Here is a 17548-nt window from a genome sequence, read left to right on the forward strand (position 1 = left end):
TCTAAATACCAGTGTAAGATTACTAATTCTGGATGTCTTGCAGTGGTCATATTAACTGCAGTTTTATCCATTTTTATTGGTATTTTCGTATGTACATGCATATTTTCATAACTGAAAAAGAAACATGCTGCTTAGGGTCATGATGTGAAATATAATGTTTAGACATGGAAAAATGTATTGTATTTCACTAACAGGAAAATGTCAATTTTTGTCTTATTTGTAAATAGAAATATACTAGTTTTCTTATTGGCTAAACGAAGGAATTCACATTCCATGAAAGCAAAGTAAACATATTTCATCGGTAAATACTTAGGCTAGTTGCACGTGTAGACCATTTTAAGCCTAGCCAATTTTTCTTTGAAAAGTGAGACTCAAATTGTGTACTTTGCATCTGTGAAGTAAACGCCTTTTTAAAGTATTACCAAACTATTACGTCAAACCCCAGCCCTTCAGACAACTTTCTCCAGTTAGGTATCTTTTCTTGATTTACATTTAATTATGAAAGGCTCGATGACCTCTTGATAAAACCAAAAACTGAGCAATCAACAGTGATTGATAAAGGCCTAAAGCAGCAAAACAAAAAAAAAAACATCAGTGACAACACTGGGGGCATCATCATATCTATGTACAAAGTAGTGGTTAATAAACTTTCAAGAAACTTTATTGAACCGGGGAACAAAATAATCACCTCCTAGTGTACTTTGTTGGAACGAGAAACTGTCGGCCTTTCTACTTTAGGTAATGACATCTTTGCAATCACAGCCCTCATTGCCCCCTCAGACTTTCACAGAAAAAATGGAGAGGAAAGAAAGAGAAAGAAAGAAAGAAAGAAAGAAAGAAAAGAAAATTCAGGAATAATCATTTAATTTATTTGTTAAGTCTGTCATTCAAGTACAAAAACAACTTTTTGATTTAAAATGCAGCACCATATGTCAAGAGAAGAAAAAATGTTTTATGTCTTGATTAAAACTCATTCCTCTTTAAGTAAGCCAACTTCTTTAACAAGCAGAAGAGGAAGTGCAAGCCTGTTTTATCTCAATTACAGAAAACATTAAAAAACTACTGAGTTATTCTACCCAGCACAAAACTAAAATTATTATCTTTCAGTTGTTATTGGCCACTAAGAAACTGAAATCAATGTTTTAGTTAACCTCTCTAAAGCTAAACATATTGGTCAGAGCTTCCCTTGTCATGCTGTTACTCTATGTCCTCAATCAGTGTGGGAAATGGATATTTATGAATTAAAAAAAAAAAACAGTAGTTGGATTTCACCCTCAGTCAGTCAGTTTTAGTCTTCCTAACTTGTGTAGCTTAATCCTGAAGGCATTCTTAAGACTGTAAATGGAATATTTGCAATCTTTGCACTATGGTTTTGTGGGTTATAACAACTGAGCACGATAATGAGGATTGTAAATATAGAACAATCTGTGTATTATACTGTAGTTTTCTTCATCGTATCCCTTCCACCAACCTACAAATTTACACTTACCTAAAACACACACACACACACACACACACACACACACACACACACACACACACACACACACACACACACACACACACTTATTCTGTGTTTGCTTCTTTTCTTTTTTAGCACATTGCATTAGACAAATACTACACTTCACATTGTAAGCACCTGAAATGTCTATCCTGACTGATAGTAGAAAACAGTCAAATGTGTCATATATGACATCTCACAAAGATAGGGTTGGTGAGTATGCATATGATCTGGAGGAGGGGCTGTCACATGAGCTGCATGGTGACCTGCTGCAATGATGTGAGGGGCTGTCACATGAGCTGCATGGTGTCCTGCTCCAATGACTTGACCTAATTAATGCAGATAGCCATACAGATAGCAATCTCAGTGCTGGGAGACTGAAACCTCAAATGAGAGGTTCTGCTAAGTGTAAATGAATGCTCCAGTGGTCTACATGAATTCTGTTTTGTTTTCTCAACCCTGGTGTTTACACTATTTTGTTGAGAAGCACTTTAGTGAAATGTGCTATGCCACCACGTTTGTAAAGTACCCCATTCCTGTCTTCATCCTCATCACTGACTCTGATTTGAATCTAGTAGGTCCGGACTACTATACACATAGAGGTGTAGATGTCTGCTGTGTATGTCACCATACTGTCTATGAGTGTGACTGTGGCATTATCCCTGCTCTGTGACATTTCCCTGTAGTGAAGTAAATTATCACTTTCACTCTGTAGTGCTATAAAATACATCTGTTTGCATGGGTTTCCTAAAGGTGCTCTGGTTTCCTCCCACAATCCAAAAATATACAGTAAGTGGACTGGGCACTCTAAATTGGTCATAGGTGTGAGTGACCATGCAAGTGTGTGGTGCGGATGAACTACTGAGGCAGGGCTAGCCACCCGGCAATGTAAATCTTGGATCTAGGTGGTTGGGACTGTTGAAGTGACACCCTGAACCCATATGAAAAAATGGGAAAAAGGGGTTATGGATGAATGGATGGATGGATATACATACACACACACACACACACACACACACACACACACACACACACACACACACACATACATATATATACACACACATGCACACACACACACAGACATACACACACACACATACACACACACACACACACACACACACACACACACATATACACACACACACACATATATATATATATATATATATATATATATATAGAGAGAGAGAGAGAGAGGGAGAGAGAGATACATATCATCTTTACACTCCCATCAGCAAGAAGAAGGGAGAAATCCGCAAGACAAAGAAATCACTTCTGGTACACACTAAGAAACTGCACAGGAAGTGGTTTAGTATGGTAAAGCATTGAGCATCTTACTTTCACTATGAGTGGAGGAAGCAGAATGGACTCCCTGAACTGCATTTGCCAATGAAATAGTCAAGAAAACACTTTTTAAGTGTTTTTTAAAGGAGTAAAGGAGGGCAATTCTCCCTCCACCTATCGATGTGGGAGGGGACAAGTCCCCCACACCCCTCAAACTTACATGTATATACTTGATGTTGTGTTTTATTATTTTTTTGCAAACAAAAATCGCTGTTCCATGTCTTCGGTATTTTGGGTGTTTGACCTTTTGTGGCCAATCAACTAATATTCAATGTTATCAGCTTTTGATAAGTTGATATGGACCCCTTCATTTTGTGCCCATAACAACATACAGAATATTTTAGACATTAAGTTCATAAAGATGAATCATAAAATGTGAAAATAGTTGTAGCATTTTCTCTAAGAGCAAGTATAACAAGGAAAAGCTCCTACCCTAGTAATCTTATTCTGTTTGATTACATTTCTTAAACACTCTCCAAAGAAGAGCCTTTCAATTTCAGGTAATGCACACTTATTTTGGATTATGCTATACACTTTCCATAAGTTGCCTGCTTCTGTCTTACTTATTTTTTTAACTAGTGACATGCATCTGAGCTGAGTCTATTATCAGTGAAGATGGCCAAAGAAAGACTGTAAAATGATAAAGGTAGAGATGGTTTGCATCTTAGCTCTGGAACTATGTATAATAAACTGACCAAAACTACATAAATAGTCTTGCTGCTTTTCGATGGATGTCTTATCATGTTCATGATGACTGACATAGCAAATATAGGGATATAAGCAAGCAAAACTGAAAATAAGCAATGGAATGTCTCAGAAATGAGTGCACATATGCACAGAAAGATAAATACACACAGACACACACACGCACACACACACACACTCACACACACACACACACACACACACACACACACACACACACACACACACACAGACACACACACACAGACACACACACACACACACACACACACACACACACACACACACACACACACACACACACACACACACACACACACACACACACACACACACACACACACACACACACACACACACACACACACACACACACACACACACACACACACACACACACACACACAAAGATAAAACTGAACCTAAGAACCATGAAATAATTTTGTGCATCATGCTATGAAACAGATTCTTATGAAATGTGTAATTTGTTGTGCTGAGCATTTTCCCATGCATTCGAGTAAGAAAGCCATAATGTTTAACTGTCGGCTTGTAATCATATGACTCTTTCATCTATTCCTGGCTGCATCCTTGAATTCAGTTAACTGAAAGAAACTGAAGTAATATACTCAAAAGATATTTTTTTAGAGAAATGGAGGTAAGTAACATCTTTGCAATGTTAGAGTCTTAGAATTTTCTTTAACATAAAGCTAGTTTCCAAATTTTAGGTCTGCATATCATCAAGCCATGTCTACAGCATCTGTGAATCTAGAAGTGTAATAATGTAGATAAAGTAGAATTTAGAAATGATGTTTCTTGTAATTCAGACATATGATCTATATATATATATATATATATATATATATATATATATATATATATATATGTGTGTGTGTGTGTGTGTGTGTGTGCATATATATATATATATATATATATATATATATATATATATATATATATATATATATATATATATATATATATATATATATATATATATATATATATATATATATATATATATATATATATATATATATATATATATATATATATATATAAGCTGCTAAAAAAAGAAGACTGTACTAGTCAGTTTTGGATGACAGACTAACAGGTAGATGCTTCCACTATGACAGGATGAAAACAAATGCACTGAGGATCGAGCTCCCAGAACTGCATTCACCCAAATCATCTTGCAAAAAAGCCCCCCACTCCACAAAACTTATATATATCTTCTCCAAGGCTGTATTTATCCAAAGAAGGGGGAGATAACTGCAATGATAAAACATAGCAGTTAGACTGTACTAACCCACAGCCTAATCAAACATTCATTTAATTATTTTTATTTAATTAATTAATTCATCCATTCATTCATTAATGTTTGTTTATCGGGAATGTCTGACTTGGAATGAGCCAATTTTCAGAAGAGGGCCGGGGAGAAATGTTCCACATGCATGTCCATGCAGAAGACTTAAACATAAACAGAAAGAAAGATGCTGTCCTACTAAACAAATCCTTTAAACAGTCGTCATAAGAAAAAAAAAAACTGCAAACAGCAAGAAAATTACTACCTAAAGCAAGCAGTTCACTTGTGTGCTGATTACTCTTATCTCATAAGGTTGTAACCCAGGTACCAGCCAGACAAAAGGAAACTAAATATAGCAGGCTAATAAGGGGTTGTGAACAAAACTGGAAAGCAAAATCTTAGCCAAAGACTATGGCTCTTCCTACCAGGCAAGTTCACAAAGCAAGAGAAGTGCATGAATGAAGGTGACTGTGACAGAAGAAAAAAAAAATGAAATAGGCAAAAACCCTGAACATGCAGGCACATGTACTTTAATTTATAACAAAACACCTCAGAATATATGACTGTGTAAGAATTTCATCCATGTCTTGGCATCTTATATTTCTCATGACCTTGATTGGTGAGCTCAGGTTGCACTGTCTTCCAAACCTAAAGAGCTGGAGAAGACTTAGCCCTTGCATCTTTTAATATCAACAAACATGTCAGGAGATAAATAACAGAATTTAAATGCTTATGTCGAGGAGACCAGGTGCTAGATACCATGATCACAAATAGAGGCCTCAATACCCCAGCATATGCTATAGTTCACTATCCATTTAGTTTCATCTTTATTGCAATCAGAGGGATGCCTTATTTTCTTGTAACCCCATAGAACATCTTAAAAACATGCCTCATACTGATGGCAACAGCAGCCCTAACTAAAACATCCTTTTATCCAAGGCTATCCTAACAAGGTACACATCACCCATCATGCAACATTCCTACCCTGATAACTCTAGGGGTGTGAAAAGCTGTACATTGCTCTGAATCCATACCATGGACAACATATTCAGCCTGTTACTTCCACTCCTTCCCCATGCAAGATTATTTCAGCTTAACTCTGAGTGTGTTCTACATCAGAAGCTTATAAAATAAGGTTGTGGACTTCAAACAGAATCCATCAGATCTGCCGGTTATGTGCTAATATACCATAATTGTTATTAGATTCCATTTAAGCCCACTTTCATGAGGGCAAGGAAAAAAGTAACAAAAATCCATGCTCTTGTGTGCTCTACCAGCCAGCACACATTTTGTTCATTCACCCACGATTAATAATATCCCATTTATTTTGAAGTCATGATATGCAATTATTGATTATCTCCTTACATCCCACACAAGCCTCTGCCTCATATATTTTTCAAAACTGCTAGTAGTGTGTTGAAAGTACATGAACTAATATGCCCATGTTTTTCAGCATTGCTCTATCTGAAACCTTGAAGTTTGGTAATTCCTCTACCTCATCACTATACACAGTGCCAGGAGCAATCCTGGCTTTAGTAAAACCACAAATCTGCTAAATCAGCTGCTTCATTTTCTAAACTTATAGTACCTCTATAAGGTCATATCGCTCATCAAAAATGAAGTACACTATGGCTGCTTTGATAGACAAAAACTTCTTGAGTTCCAAAAAATAGACTTTCCAGTATATTTATTTTTTAGAGCATTAAGCCTCTCACCAAAAGAATAGGCTCAATTACTCTGAAATGACCACAACTGACTGCCCTTTATATGTAACATTGATTAATTTCTTCTTCCCAAAAAAATTGGCCCTATTGCTCTGGTGCTTTGGGAATCTAAAAACATACTCATACCCTTCTGGCTTCCACTGCAGCTTTCTTTCAACAGTCACTGAGTTGTCAGTGTACCCACTGAGATGGCAGAATAATGATCAGCAGACATTACATTTCTACTAGAAATTTCTACTTTATGTGTTTAGAATCCTCAGCACAATTTCCTCAGACATCTTTGGAACACTAAACTGAACAAGCAAGTCATCTGAGCAGGCTGAGATTTTAGAATAAACTCAGTAAATCTCATGAAAGTCTGGGTTATTTTATTACATAGTTGTTTGTCAAGAGAAAGACTAAACTACTACATAGGCATAAGTCACTCCCAGCAGCTGCTGTTGAGAATATTTAAAGGTAATAACATCACACAGCTGCAGCTAAATCTTCCTGACTGCTTACTGTACAAGCTCCAAGATATGATCGAAACCTGAATGGGAACCATGTTAGAAAATAAATTCACACTACAGCTAATCGTAACTGCTAGAAGATTAGAAGAAGCTCTCTTAAGGAAAACTGTGTGACCTTCGCTTGCCAAGGAAAGCTATTCTCACACTCTGTCTTGCTGAGTAGATGCAATTTTGGCAATAGTCTCTGATTACGTATTAAGAGAAATAAGGAAAACTGGCCTGTATAAAGTGACTCATGAGGGATCTTTCATGGTTTTCCATAGAAGTGGAATACTAAGCGACAAGGTCTTCTTTTGCTCTGTCCTACATAAGTAATCAAAAAGACAACATAAGGCTGTTTACATAGGTTCATAGGATGGTACTGGGCTATCGGCTCTAGGGCCTAGACAAGCCAAACCATAACAATTCCCTGGCTATTTCTTCCCAGGATATTTACTTCCATGGTCCCCTGTCTAGCAGGGCGACTGACGTGATCCCTGGGGTGAATTTCCTATTTCCCATCTGATCGTCAAGGTTCCTTTTGAAGAGGGACAAACAGGCGCTCAACTTGACATGTATGGACAGTCTATTCCAGAGTATGGGGAGTCCCTGGGTCAGGAACCTATCCCTCCAGCATGTTTTGTTCATTCAGATAACCAGGTTTAGATCCCTGGAATGTGTGGCTCTGAGGGATTGGGATTTCTTTAAGTGTAGCATGTCCAATAGCTCTGGGTTTGGCATACCTTTGTATGTTAAGCAGAGATCGCCTCTGAGTAGGTGATATGTGACAGAGTATAGCTGGTGTTTTTTTAGATGGTCAGCATAGGGTATCTGCTTTAGGCCTGTGATTCTTTTAGTGAGATATTTATTAGCATCTTGATCTTCTGTGCCTGAATGGTCAATTTAGTCAAGTTCTTTTACAGACATACCCTGCGATAAGAGATGTAGTCAGTTCATCCATTTTCATGTCATCTGCATACAGACTAATACCTCAGATTAAATGGAAGATGTGAAAGATACAACCTAAACAAGTATAGTTTTAGGACAGAGTCCTGTGGGACACCCTGACTGTAACCTAAATTTTTACCTGTGCAATTTTTGTTCATAGGTTCATAGGTTCATACTAGGCTATCTGCCCTAGGGCATTTATAAGCCTAGCCAGAGTGTGTTTGGCTTTCGCCAGCCATTTTAAATTAATTTTGCTTTGCCCTTTTTCGAGGTTAGCATACTGTGCCTCTGTCTAACAGTGACACAGAAGTGATACCCAGGGTAAACCTACGATCTCCCATCCACTCATCAAGATTCCTCTTGAAGAGAGTCAATGAGAGACTCTGCCTAACCTGGACTGGGATTTTATTCCAGAGTGAAGGGAGCCTCTGGGTTATGAATCTGTCCCTCCAGCATGTCCTATTTATTTCAGTGCTGAGGTTCAAGTCTCTCAAGCGTGTAGCTCGATGGGATTTGGATTTTCTGAGGTGCAGCATGTCCATTAATTCCGGGTTGGACATGGCTTTATACGTCAGGCACAGATCGCCTCTGAGCAGGCGGTATTCCACTGAGTAGAGCTGGAGTTTCTTTAACCGGGCAGCATATGGCATCTGTTTGAGCCCTTTGATCCTCTTGGTGAGGTACTTTTGGGGTCTTTCCAGTTGCTGCAGGTGTCTGGTAAGGTACATTCCAAAAGGGGCATTGTACTCAATTATGGGCCTGATGAGGGATGAGTAAAGAGGCATGATGACATCCCCTGATCTAGATGTGAATCCCTTCATGATTAGGTGGGCTATATAAAATGTTTTTCTAACTACTTTGGCCATGTGGTTGTCAAATGAGAGATTGCTATCAACTTGAGTCCCCAGGTCCCTAATTACTTCTTCCATACTTAATGGATTACCACCTATGTGGTAATTTGTGGGCACTTTGTTTTTGTCAAAGGGGATGACTATACACTTTTTGGCGTTTAGCTTGAGGCCATGGCTCTGGCACCAGTTATCTGTTTCTATGAGGCCCTTTTGGAGGATGCTTGTGTCGGCTGGAGAGTCAATTATGGCGCCCAGTTTGCAGTCATCTGCGAACTTGGTCAGCCACAGTCCTTCCGTGTTGGCCTCTACCTCCGAGAAATATATACCGAACAAGTGAGGTCCCAGGACTGAGCCTTGTGGGATGCCACTTGTAACTGGTTTGGAGTCTGACATGGCTCCAGCAATTCTAACCATGTGGGTTCTGTCCTTGAGCCAGTTTGCAACCCATCTAGTGACATAGGGGTTTATATTTCAGCTGGTGAGCTTATCTATAATGCCCGAGTGGGGTATTGTATCTAAGGCTTTTGCAAGGTCCAGGTAGGCTGTGTGGACCACCTTCCTCTCGTCAATGGCCTTGGTGACTGTTTCAAAGAAATTGACCAGGTTAAAGAGGCAGGATCTGCCCTTAACAAAGCCGAACTGGGTAGGATCCAGTGTCTGTAGGTCCCCAATATCTTTATTTATGAGGTCCATGATGATCCTTTTCATAGCTTTGCAGACCAAGCTAGTCAGGCTTACGGGGCGATAGTTTCCAGGATCCTTTGAGGCACCACCTTTGTGGAGAGGGACCACTGTTGCTGTACGCCACTCTTTGGGTACATATCCTGTAGTAAGGCTGAGATTGAACAGTAGTTTTATGTTTGGGTTTAGCTCTTCTTGGAGTTCATGTAGGACACAGCCTGGTCCCATTGATGCTGTGTTTTTTGCTTTGGAGAGGACGGCTCTTGCCTGAGCATCTGAGATGTCAGGGGGGCAGCACTCTGCTGGGATAGATATTTGCCCTTTTGGTGGGGAGGGGGGGAGAAGTTTGCGCTGATCCTGTCAGCCAGGATGTTGGCAATGTCTGTGGGTTCGGTGTATTTTTTGTCATTTTGGACTAATTCTGAGCATATCTGGGAATTCCCACCCAGGTTCCTAACATAACTAAAGAAAGCCTTGTGATTATCCTTAGTGTCCTGTGCAATATTTCTCTCGAAGCTGGCCTTAGACGATTTTAGGAGTGCCCATAGTTTTTTGTTAATACTGATCAGAGATGCCTTCCCTTTTTGGGATTTTTCTCTATCATGTAGTAGCTTCCTCCTTCTGTTGTATAGTTTGTTTATGGCTGGGGTCCACCAGACAGGATGTCTGCCTTTGGAGGATTGGGTCTTGGTTTTATTTGGGATTGCATGATCCATGCATTCCTGAAGGTGTTCATAGAATGCGTTTATAAAGGATTCTGTGGTCTGGGCCGTATTTTCCACAGGCCTGGGGGCTTTGAAGGATTCCACCTCAGTTTTGAGGAGTGTGAAATTTGCTTTAGAGAAATTTTTCACTGTGGTTTTCTGGGCAGGGGGTGGGGTCGGGAAGTGAATATCCAGTGAGATTAGTTTATGGTCTGATCTTACCATCGAGGGATACACTTCTGGTCTGGAGCATAGAGTCTTCATGTTGGTGATGATCAGGTCCAGTATATTTCCCCTCTTGTGGGAGTGGTAACAAGTTGTTCCATAGCATTTGAGTTTATAAATTCTAGGAACCTTTGGGCTAGGGTGTTGGAGCTAGATTAATGCTCCCAGTCTATGTTTGGGTAGTTGAAGTCACCCAATATAATGGTGTTTGGAGAGACCTTCATATTTTCCAGTGTTCTCAGGAAGGCCAAGTGGGGTTCCTGGGTTTGGGAGGGTGGTCTGTAGCAGGCTATAAACTGGAAGGCAGTTTTACCCACTGTTAGTTGCACATGGATAGTCTCTGATGCTTCGTGCTGTGCCACCAACCTGGAGGTGTGGGTATCTTTGACGAATATTGATACTCCCCCTCCTTTTGTGGTTCGGTCCAAGTTTTGGGGCCGAAAAGCATGGTATGAGGTATAACCTGGTAGTGCTGGGGTGCTCTCAGGAGCCTTGAACCAGGTTTCTGTTACTGCACAGATATCGATGTTCTCCATGCTAAGGAGAGTTTTGAGTGCGTGCATCTTGAGGTTTAGATTTCTGGCATTGAGTAGCATTACTCTTAGTTTCCTATCCCTTCTGATACCTATGGAGGAGGGTTTGTCTTTTGACCCTTGCCTAAAAAAGGCACTATGGGGGTGGCAAGAGCCTTTGCCAATATCCGAAAGCCCAGGGGTGACAGGTGCAAGCCGTCCATAGCGAAGCATCGTGGCTTGTCGAGCATGTCATCCCAGGCTGATAGGCATTGGATCCCCTTTGAATGACACCAATACTTAAGCCAGTTGTTGAAATTGATCATCTTGTTTTCATATTGTGGCATCATTCTTGGTGAGAGTAAGATGCTACTCAAGGTCAGGGTCATACCGGCCTGGGCTACATGCTCAGAGAGATCCTCTATGTCTCTTTTCATATAGTCCAGGGAGGTACATCTCAGGTCATTCACACCAGCATGGACAATGACTGAGTCATATTTGTACTTGCCTTGGAGTGACCTGAGTGCTTGTGTTATGTGGCGGATCCTAGCACCTGACAGGCAGCTCACCGTGACCTTCTCCTTGTTCAGCCTGGTGAGCGGGACGTAAGTGGGCCTGACGATAGAGTCACCTATTACAAGTGTATCAGATGTGTTGTTTAGCCTTAAGGGCTGTGACTGTTCGGCACACTGGCTTTGTGAGCTATGTGTTGCATGTGTTTTGTTTTGGGGTAGCGGTTGCTTGGGTGTCTGCTTTGGAGGTCTCTGCTGCTTAGGCAGATTTTTAATTAGAGCCTCCAAGTATGTTTTTGTGTGTTTATGTGTTTGGTTTGCTGTTGTGGTAGGTCTATGTGAGACTGGAATTGTAGTGAGTGTGGTTTCCTTCTCCTCCTGACTGGTTACGCCAGTACTGATTTGAGAGAGCTTAGCCTCCAGTTTAGCTATATGGTTGCATCTCTCACATGTGTTGGAATTTGTTGGGAGGAGGAGAGGGTTGTCTGTGTACATGAGGCAGTTGAAACATTGCCTCAGGATTCCCAGATTCACCAGCTGGACCAGAGAGGAGATTGACAATTGACCTTTGGACATGCTAGAATAGTATTGGGAATTCCTTTATAATTGAAAAAAAAGGGCCAATGGGGAACAAGATACTCAAGGGGAGTTTGTGAGGGTGTAGTGCTTTTAATTTTTTAGTGCTGACTTATATAATTGCTTTAGTGAGCAAGTGCCAGGTAACTTAAATGCAATGTGTTACAGGTAACTTAAATGCAAAAACGACAAACAGTAACTTTCTTTCAAGTGAAACAAGGAAATAAGTACAGTAAGCAATGCAGATATGACTAGGGATCCACAGAAGCGCTGAAATGCCGCGTTTTAGGTGGAATTAGCGTTTCAGGGAAATAACAAGCAAATAAACAACAAGCATACAAACAAAGCTAGATTCAGCAGGCCTGGATCTAGTCTATGCTGCAGCAAACAAGGTGTACCAATTTCAGTAAGAAACAGTTCAAATATGCAGGCAGTATAAGCCTTTAACCAGAAATTCCCAGCTCAGAAGGGCAAAGTCCAGCCTCTCCTCCCACAAGAGTGCAGACTATGAACCTTCTTAATGTAAAATTACTGGCCTGAAGCCCAAGTGCTTAAACCAGAACTAATACACTTTTATAATAACAGACACTGAGCCCTCAATTAGCAGTTCCCAACTTAGAAGGGTGTAAGCTACCTGTCCTGCCACCACAGTGCAGGCCCCAAACCTTCCTAATGTAAAATAACTGGTCTGAAGCCCAAGTGCTTAATCCAAGACTTAGAATGATAGCTACACTTTAATCAAGTTACTAGCAAGCAGTAATAAATACAATTGAATACTTTAAAGAATGCCTGGATTAGTGCTCAAGTTATACAAACAAAGCTAGATTCAGCAGGCCTGGATCTAGTCTATGCTACAGCAAACAAGGTGTACCAATTTCAGTAAGAAGCAGTTCAAATATGCAGGCACTATAAGCCTTTAACCAAAAATTCCCAGCTCAGAAGGGCAGAGTCCAGCTTCTCCTCCCACAAGAGTGCAGACCACGAACCCTGTTAATGTAAAATAACTGGCCTGAAGCTCAAGTGCTTAAACCAGAATTAATACACTTTTAGAATAACAGACACTGAGCCCTCAATCAGCAGTTCCCAACTTAGAAGGATGTAAGTAATTTCCATGTCCTCCTTGTAAGCCATGCAGCTGTCCATCTCAACAAGATTATAGTAATACTTAGTTGTTCTAATTTTTGTGTATGAACCTATCAAAGGCTGAAGTTAAGTCTATACAAATTATATCACAACTGACTTCACCTTCTAGGTAACCTACTGCAAAGCTAAAGCAACCAGACCTTGCAGATCTCTGTGTACTAAAACCTCAACATAAGAGATGATTATAAGAATAAAAACATAAAAATCAACAAACTGTGTGCAGATTCTAAAATTTATTATCACACACACAGCAGATTATATATATATTTACAAAATCTTATGCCAAAACAGTTTGGCTACACAAAGGGAGTGATAAATTGTGCTAGTAAAATCCAAGTAACTTCAGACACTGAAACTAAATTATTGTTTATTTATCTATTGAGTGCTTGACATTTGATAACTGGGAAAGACTGACTGGGAAGAAGCTTATTTTCAGTGGAGGCTCAGGGAAAAAGCTCCAAATTAAAACAAAACAGTTTAAGAACAATAATTTTACACTCTTCAAAAACTAAAACAAAAACATCTATAGTTTAAATAATTATAACAAGTTAAACATAATATAAAAACATTGGGTAAGAATATATACACAGTATATGACAACCATTTAAAATATAGAATAAATGTAGACAGTTTGTAGAGAAATGAAAGGTATGTTAGTGTAATAGCAATCGGAATTGCAATATGAAGAGAGAGAAAACAGGCTTAGTGTATATTTACTGAGAAAGTGACAAGAGTGAACTTGATAGCCTTAAAGAAGTAAGTGAAAAAGGGAGAGTAAGGAGATATAAGGAATAAAAATGTATTTGTTCAAATGTAGGTATTATATCAGATTATACCGAAAATTATCTACACAAAATGGAGCCAAACAGAGCACAGGGAAAAGAAAGCATTGTTATTAATGACCTGGGAACACTTCATTGTGAACTTTTCAGTTAAGTAAACAATAAAAGTGGAACAGCAGGGTAATAAAATAGGGACGGCCGTGTGAGTTACAATTAGGAAATAAACTGTTTTGATGTATTTCTGATATTGGTATAAACAATAATATTAACCAAATATGGATATGTCAGATCAGTAAAATCATGGAAATCACTCACAAGCTACAGGAAAGACTGCCTGTATTGTTAAAATGGTAACGGGCTAATTACCTTACAATAAATACAAATAAAATAAATGTTTCCATCAGTGCAATCAAGCAAAGTACCATTTAATGGAGGCATAAAGATTTTGCTGAATAGCTATCAGGAAACTTAGTTTCAAAAAAGTACTCATGTCATTGTTAGAAGGCTTCAATGTCATTTTGTTGATATATTAGTTATGCCCAGACATGGGAGCGGGTTCTATTTATTTCATGATTTTAAAAGACTAATCATTTAAAGAAATTAAAAAAAGGCTAAATACATATTAATACTCACTCGATACAAAGTTACTGATTTAATTATTTAATTAAATACTCCACAATATAAGTAAATAAGCATGTTCAGTTGGGAAGCCAAACAAAAGACATTAAAAGGGATTAAGCAATTTGAAAACATTTAAAAAAGAAGATTCAATGAATAACATGAAGTTGTTCCAGGAGATCTCTATACTTGAAACTATATTTATGGATTTTCCATATTATTTTCCTTCTCATCTGATCTTTCTCCTTACATTCTTTATTTTGATTTTTTTTTGGTATATTGAGTTTCTATCTGATTTTTGTCTACTTATGGCTTTGCTAATCTAAGCAGACAGATCATCTTAGACTTTCTTTCCTCATGTTTTAAAATATTCACTATGTTTGGATCTGATGAGATCAGCAAATATGTATGCAGTCTCAGATCTCTACATGTAATCAGTTACTAGGAGGCTCATATATTTGTTATTCACTACAACATTTATGGGGACATTCTTCAAGATTGGAGAAATATACTTGTTAAACCATATTTAAGGGAATGGGGAATAGAACATACCCGAAGTCACATAGACCCATAAGTTTAATTTTCCAGAAAAATAATGGAAAAAGTTATCTTGGATAAGTTATTGTCAAAATTGGAAAGGCTTTGACTTGAAACTATATATTAGCATGCATATGTTGCAAAAATAGATCTATAACTACCTGAAACATGAGGTTCTATAATAATAATATATCTGTAGATAAAAAAGTCAGTTGTGTTATACTTCGCATAGACTTAACTTCAGCCCTTGATAGATTCATACACAAAAATTAGAACAACTAAGTATTACTATAATCTTGATGAGATGGACAGCTGCATGGCTTACAATATCTACTTCTCTGAAGTACAGGCTAACACAGAAGGCCTCTGGCTAACGAAGTTCGCAGATGACTGCAAACTAGGAGCCATAGTCAAGTCTCCAAATGATGTGGACATCCTGCAGAAGGGCCTCACTGAGACAGATGCCTGGTGTCAGAGCCATGGCCTCAAGCTCAATGCAAAAAGTGCAGTGACATCCCCTTTGGTAAAAACTCTGTACCCATGAACTACCACATAGGCAGCAATCTACTTAACACCAAATGCATGATAACAGACCTTGGGACCCAGGTGGACAGTAGTCTCTCCTTTGATAGTCTCATCACCACAGTAGTCAGGAAGTCCTTCTATGTGGCACACACCTCATCACAAAAGGGTTATCATCCAGGAAAAAAGAGGTCATTGTCCCCCTCTACTCATCACTCATTAGACCCATTATAGAGTACAACTCCCCTTTTGGAATGTACCTCACAAGACATCTACAGCAGCTGGAAAGGCCACAGAAGTACCTCACAAAGAGGATTACTGGCCTCAAACAAATGCCTTACGCTGACCGCCTCAAAAAACTCCAGCTTTACTCCGTAGCATATCGCCTACTCCGAGGTGATCTCTGCCTAACATATAAAGCTATGTCAAACCCAGAGCTGTTGGACATGCTACACCTAAAGAAATCCCAATCCCTCCGAGCTACACACTCTAGGGACCTAAACCTTGTCACCACAATAAACAGGACATGCTGGAAGGATAGATCCCTGTCCCAGAGACTTCCTATACTCTGGAACAAGCTACCCATCTATGTCAAGCAAAGTTCTTCATTAGCACTCTTCAAGAAAAATCTTGATGAGGGGATGGGAAATAGGAAATACACCCTGGGGATCACTTCTGTGTCTCTGCTGGAGAGTGGCACAGGAAAATATCTTTCTTGGGTGGTGTAAGCTATGGAACCTTGCTGGCTAGGCTTACGTAGGCCCTTGGCTGATAGCCTAGTACCTACCTATGAACCTATGAACCTATGAATTTGAGCCCCACCTGTTTATTTGCATCTCTATACATTTCCCTTCATTGCTAATGTGTCTCCCTACTGTAATCTGTTCACAAACTGGCTCCTAATACACAAGTCAATGTGAAGACACACTCCCAACCTTAATAAACTTTGCTGTCTCTTATCTCCTTAACTTTACAGGTAGAGTTTGTATTACTACTCACCCCCTCTGAGGCATTCACTGATAGTTTTCCACTGCTTGCCTCTCTGGTTTTGCTGGTTTCTTTGCATTGCACCTGGTTCACACCCTTTTTGCTACCCCCCCCCCCCCACCCTGAATACTAAGTCTATATTAGATTCCTGCTGTTTATGGAGCCATCTTTAAATTACTTGACACCCATCAGGACAAAAGTGCTCACCAGCAGTTGAATTCTGCTCACTGGTATGCCATCAGATACTTAGCTGGTGATCCACAGCTCAGAGGAATTTAAGCCCTGCTCCGTTCACATTGCTATGCACAGGCTCACTTCGTGCCCCACACTGCTCCCTAATCCCACCCACTCCCAATGCATCTAAATTTATTCTAGGCACTAACTCTCCCAATAACCAGCAACCTATCAGAACAATACTAGCAACCTATCTCCTCTGCCACCCACAATACCCCACCCACTCCCAATCTAAATGCTTACCTAACACAGTCATGCTACTACCTAATGTGCTTACACTCCTTACCTGCACTCTTCTTGCACACCTTACATCCAACAAGAACTCCATAACAGACACACCCCATCGCTATCACTGCAACCTTAATCTTACGTCTATCCATCACCCACCTACTAATTACACTTGTCATACCATCACAATCTCATCCCAATACACCCACCATACTACCAGTTACCTGTTACATTCAAGCAAAAATATCTCTAAAATATGACAGGTTAATTACCAGATTTATAAAACTTATGTTTACTGCTCAATCTAAATAAGCTATATCCACCCTAACCCTGGCCCTACCATTACCAACTCCTCACCTAAAAAAACTGCCTAATAGCTGCTCCTTCTCACAACTAACATCCAACAGAAAACCATCT

At 39.4% G+C, this 17548-nt stretch overlaps 1 protein-coding gene across 2 annotated transcripts in view; it reads right to left on the reverse strand.

Moving 5' to 3' along the window:
* Nucleotides 1–17548, reverse strand: part of CDH18 (cadherin 18) — a 3071238-nt gene that overhangs the window by 2795138 nt on the left and 258552 nt on the right. The window lies entirely within an intron of this gene.

Source organism: Protopterus annectens, chromosome 3.part0, assembly GCF_019279795.1.
Source record: "Protopterus annectens isolate FY-2018-M chromosome 3.part0, PAN1.0, whole genome shotgun sequence".
Taxonomy (NCBI): Eukaryota; Metazoa; Chordata; order Ceratodontiformes; family Protopteridae; genus Protopterus; species Protopterus annectens.